Here is a 6,000-nt window from a genome sequence, read left to right as displayed (position 1 = left end):
GCCGGAAAGCTTTCTGGTAAGCTTGAATGCTTGCGGGGAAAATGAACCGTCTTGGAGTCTTGACGATGTTTCAAAAGACTGCAGGAGAAACGAAAGCTTCAAACGAGTGAAAATGGAGCAGCATTAGATATCGTAGAATATTACACGTGAACAGGTATTCTGAGAAACGACCTTTTGACCTCGCGAATTTCTCCGCACTTATCGCATATCAGCTAGGCTCGAATACTTTCTTCGTTTCGTGGAAGCAAAAACTCCCTTTAAGAGGAGTTTTCTCCATCAAATGTATTATATCTACTGTCAGTCTTCGCTGATAAATTAATCCGTAAAACTCCCGAGACATTTATATTTTGAAGGATAAATGACAAGCAGCTGTGCTGTAATCTCGACAAATCGAGATCAGCTTGTCAATCGAAGTATATGATAAATTTTTCCCCATTCCCATCACCATATTGCTTGTACATTTTCACCTCGCACGTACGATCAGAATCAGCTGAAACCCCTGTCACGTTTTTACGTCTCGATTCTCTGACCAGTTTACACAATCTGTTTGTTTATCATGCCCGACACTCGATTGAAAGAAAATACGATGGTTAACAGCGAGGGAAAATGTATCGCGCTTGCAAAAACTCAATTATATTCTGTTACGTTTATACGATTTGAAAAAATAATCAAAACAACGAATGATAATTGAATAAATGTACAGGGGTGCAGAAAAAATACTGTTCTTGTGGCTTATTGAACGTAAATTTTATCCACACCGACGTAATTTCAATTTTACATTTGCAAGCTCAAGCTCGATCACCTTGAACGAGCCGAAAAACACCTTATCGAAGATCGAGAAGGTAAAAAAAGGAGAAAGAAATACTGCTATCAGATCCAAAAATACCCATCCCGATAGGTACTGATAGATGAAGGTGGATAACACCGGGTTTTATAGGTAGATTCAAACTAACCCCCGACGAAGAAGATGGAGTCGATATATCACAGTGATTTATTTGAAGAGCGATCAGTTCTGCCAGTAGCCCGTGAAAAATTAAACCCATCTGCATCGCCCTGGAACTAAAGGCCAGGCGGAAAATTCGATGTGCAAAAGAAGTCGCAGCGTCTTCGGATTTTTTTTCCCCTCCTTCCACCTCCTTCGAGTTTTATTCACCAAACAACCGAGCCTTCGTGATATTTTTACGATTTCTGATTTTTTTACGATTTAAAGTTCGACGATCCAGGAGAACACGAGCTTCTCAAATGAATTCTTACTTTCCTGCGGTGAGTTAGTCGGTGTAAAAGTTGGACTTTTCCTCAACCATGTTGGGCATTCTGTTCCTCAAAAGAAGTGCTTTCACCGGCTATACAAGATGCGCGTTACCGTTTTATAAAGCACTTAATGTGAGACTGTGTTATAAGGTGAGCAAGAAATAAAACGAACAAGTTCTTTAACACTTTTCTGCAAGCTTTAAGAATGCGGCGTAAGTAGTGCTTTTCCTTCCTCTCCCCTTTTACTTCGGACTTCCCTTTTTCTCACAACCCCGAGGGCAGCGAAGGCTCATTACAAATTCACAACATGTTCTTCCTTTTATTGGGATTAGACGGAAACGGCGATGGATCGACGCCGTTGGGAGTCGATGCAGCTGAAAGCTCGACTGAAAAGCTCGAGCTACGTTCACCTCGTGAGATTAGGTTTTAAATCAGACTGCAGCTCAAGTTTCAGGTGGTACGGGGGAAAAAAAAGACACCGGAGAAAGAAATTCACATTATTCAACAATTATCTCTCTCCTGTGATCACAGAATGTCCCCGAAATGGCCTCACTAAATCACCCTGCAGCAGCGTTTCGCGTGACTAGCGATACACTGTTTCTCTCTAGTATACATCATTTAGCTCGTGGTTGGTGTTTATATAGTATATAAATATATATATTTAACCTGACGGAAAAGGTAGGAATTGAATTAATTGAAAAATAATAATATTAATAATAATGATGATGATGATAATAATAATATGCGTTGAGTAAATTGAATTGATCAAGATTGTTATGTATAATTAATAACGGGGAGGATCACGTGAGCTGTACCGAAGGCGGTGGCTGCGTCATCGGGAATTTAAATTCAAATCGAAGAGTGCTCGTATATACCTATATGTATATAGAGAAAAGTCGTATAATTAAAATGCGATTGTGGTCGGAGCGCCGCGACGCTCGCGTCGTCTACACCCAGCAGCCGGCCACTTGATTATTCCCTTCGCATATTTCAAATAATTCAAATAATTCCGTATAATTTGTCCCTCGGAGTCCCGAGAGAATCTGAATATTGGCTGGTGTAGGGGAGGGTGCTCGAGGTAAACCGGAAAGCAGAAAACTTTCACGCTAGAGGTGTTTTTCCTCTTTTCCTCCTCTACTTCCTAGTCTTTCCTTCTTCCGGTTTCATCGGTTATACTACATCCTTTTTGCGCGCATTTTATACGACGAAGTCTCCGGATACCTAGACGAGGATCTCCTATCGGGTTTTCCTGCTTGTTAAGGCTACAGACGACCACCTGCTCTCAGGCTACTAGCCGAGAAGGGACGCAAGACTACGACTTCCGGAAGGCTGTTTCCGATCTGTGGGGAACCTCGCCGCAGAAAAAGGGGGAGGAAAATACAGCAGGAACGGGAAGGGACGATAAATAGATCAGGGATTTTATTGGGTTCTGGTATGTATTTCTATAGTTATTGTCCGCGGAACACCGTCAATTTTTGCAGCTGGATTACTTTTGTCACTGAGATAGTTCCGACGACGAATTACCGAGACACGAATCAGCCCGAAACGAAAACGAAATTGGAAAAAAACTGCACGGCAGTCCCGATCACGAGAGCCCTTTATAATTGCAGGATTGGCGAAACAAGGATTAGGATCGATTCGGGGATGTGTATCCTTGTAAATCTCTCCAAGTGATTGCTTTCGATCCTCCCTCCATTTTCCAGTGAAAAAGAAAAAAAGAAAACACGAATCAAAATGAAGTGGTGTATTCGAATGTTCCAATCAAATTCTTCCGTCAGTTGAAAACTCGCGCGTAATAATTGGCAAAATATTTTTTATGTTTTCACATCGTGACCTCGATTCTCGATCAATTTATATTAACGAGTAACCTGCAGTAATCGTTTGACGAAGGATCGCAAAACTCAGTGAGTCACGATGATCGTGGAAAATTTTTTCAGCATTTACATTGGCGTGACGTGTAAACAAAATGGTGTTAAAATATAGATTCACGTGCAAAATGTGAGTGACAGCGTTGAAGTTTAATCCAATTGACGTTTATCTTAAGTTTAATGAAATTTGATTACTCTAATAATTTCACAGATCAATTTCTACTATCTGTTCTCATTCTGTTACTTTTATTCATCCAACACATCCACAAAACAAACAAAAATCATCTCGCATGCACCGTTTTACCCACGAGACATAATTTTCCTCGGTTATAACAAAGCGGAAACGATTTCCGGATATCAGGCCCTTGTCAACTCCGGCGAGCTTCCGCGTCCTTTCAATTACAAACTGACCCCAAAGGTAATCGAAGCTGACCGAGGTCGGTAATCCGCCGAAAGCATGCGGTCCTCTTGATTCACCCCCGACCCTCCGGTTAAGGGACAAACTGCAGGACGCAGCCTGACGTTGCGAATTTTGGAACAGTACCTCAGGGTTAATTAATTGCTGGATCGATTCAAGCGGCTGCGGTTTTATTCGGAACGATACACAGCCGAGCATGAATCCTTGATCGGTTCTCCGACCTGATTATCCAGGACGAGGCGGTTGTTATCAGCTTACAATAATGGTGTGAAGAACGAGTGGGGGTGACGCAGCTTGGAAGTTCAATATTTCAATGACCGATACGTCGAGATTTCAAACATGCGAAAATAAAGCAACGAAAGATTTCGGGAAATCGAAATTAACATTGAAAACATTCGAAGTTTTAACCTCCACCCTAAAGAACGAGACTCTGTGACTCGCAGACGCGGAGTTTATCTTCTCGGATAAAAGGACGGCCAGTATATTCACAGCTGCATCAATCCTGAGATAAAATAGTAACGATCAGACACTAGGGACTTCCGGTCTGAGAGAATTACTGGCTCGAGGAATGAAGGGAACTATAACGAGATTCGCTCTGCAGGTGTTATCACAATTGGAAACTCGGGCATTTAACTCGCTGCGAATATTATTTATCCTCGAGTAGAAGATCCGATATTTTAATTGCCGGATATTTGTGTGCGACGGGTTTGATCGATGTGTCTTGTTGCAGGCACTTCGCAATTATGTATCTCGACGTGCGTTTTTAACCCGCACGCCATCGGATTGAGGTTAAAAACGATTCGACCACCCTCCGCGCCGTTTGACTTTTAATTAACTCCGTTTTCCGTCGCACGGTTTAAATGAAAGACAGGGTTAACAGCGCCAGACGTTTCTAATAGCTCGATTACACCCGCTAATGGCAATTAAGCCCGGAGACTCTAATGAACGGACGATAACGTTTACTTCCAATGTTCACTTCTGTACCGATTTACAGGGGATGATTTCCACGAGCAAAGCCCCCAATTAAACGCTAAACATTTTCCTAAAATAATAAAACCTTAAAGGCCAAAGTGGTCAGCCCCTTCCTCAAAGAGAAGCAGAGTCGAGGCTTATCGAGCCTCTTCAACATCCATTCCTGGAGATGCCTCCAGGTAATCGCTTATCTCGCATCAAATCCCGCCCTGCAGGAATTTCCTCTTAGGTACCTCCTTTGATGCCGATCGTAAGGATCAACGAAGGGGCCAGTAAGTCCTTCGCTGCCGGTAGCCAGGCATGATATTGCGTGCAATCGCTCGAGTAATGAACTCACCCTTGCCTGCATGGCTGCGGATGTGTCTGTCTTATACTCGGAGGTCATTACGCAGTCTCAAAAAACCTCAAAGGACCCTGAAGAGGTCCTTGATTTTTCAATAAAACTCCCGCGTTTCGTACCCCGAGTTGCTTAAGGGGGTCATCCAGTACCCCCTTAACCAAAGTTCATAGTCCACCCAACATGGCTGTCGGTACGATATGGCTAACGAATGGATCGTTAAAATTTGATGTTTCGTTGCAGGTGGTGTCGGTGAGAACGATGACCTGCACTGGCCAAGGATGACCTGCCAAGGCAACGATGGCACTTTGCATTCCTTGCAGGAAGCCGAAGGCAGCCGGTGCACGATTCGTCGTTATGACCAGCCGTGGAGGTTCGATCCAGAAACTAGGTGACCGCATGTTCTTCCTGCTGTGTTCCATGCGTGAGTAACCACAATTTAAGCAGCACGTGTGTGCATGTGTGTATGTGTACTGATATTATTTTACCCACCTCACCGCAAAACGTAATTGTGACGCTAGATCAAAGAGCTTTTTTATCAGACGATTTTTATTCTTCTATACTATATAGTTTCGAATTTCAAAATCGTTTTTTTTTTCTTCTATCGTGTAAAAAGTCACAATACAGCTCGTTTGAATCAAAGGGTTGTTTGCTCGCTGGGCATTTGCACGCTTCGCATTTGGTTTCAACTATTTTCAATTTCATTCACGCATCAGCCTCATTCAGCCTGCTTTTTTACGCCAATTACTAACCAGTGCTTTTCACGGACGGGAAAATCATTGCAGGTTCGTTTGGAATCATTTTTTATTTCCTTGTTTCCATTCGTTTCATCTGTCTTTTGATTTACTGGTTTAATGATGCTGGTTTACTGAAATATTGGAGGAAATTTTTTACCACTAGAATCGTGAAAATGTGAGAAAAATATTTAGTCAGGAGTAAAGAAATTTATCTTGGCATTGTCCCGGAGTGTCTTTTCCTCGCTGTGGAATAAAGCTATATAGGTAAGAGATACGTATACCGCAACTGACGCGAAAGCGATCAAATTGACGTGAGTGCACAGCCCGATCTAGTCGGGAAGACGATTCACTTCTACTTTGTACAAATTGAAATACAGATAGTCAGGAAGTGGCATTGGACAAACTCTGATACATCTT

Source organism: Diprion similis, chromosome 1 (assembly GCF_021155765.1).
Source record: "Diprion similis isolate iyDipSimi1 chromosome 1, iyDipSimi1.1, whole genome shotgun sequence".
In the NCBI taxonomy this organism is placed as follows: Eukaryota; Metazoa; Arthropoda; class Insecta; order Hymenoptera; family Diprionidae; genus Diprion; species Diprion similis.
Note: the sequence above shows the minus strand (reverse complement) of the source record.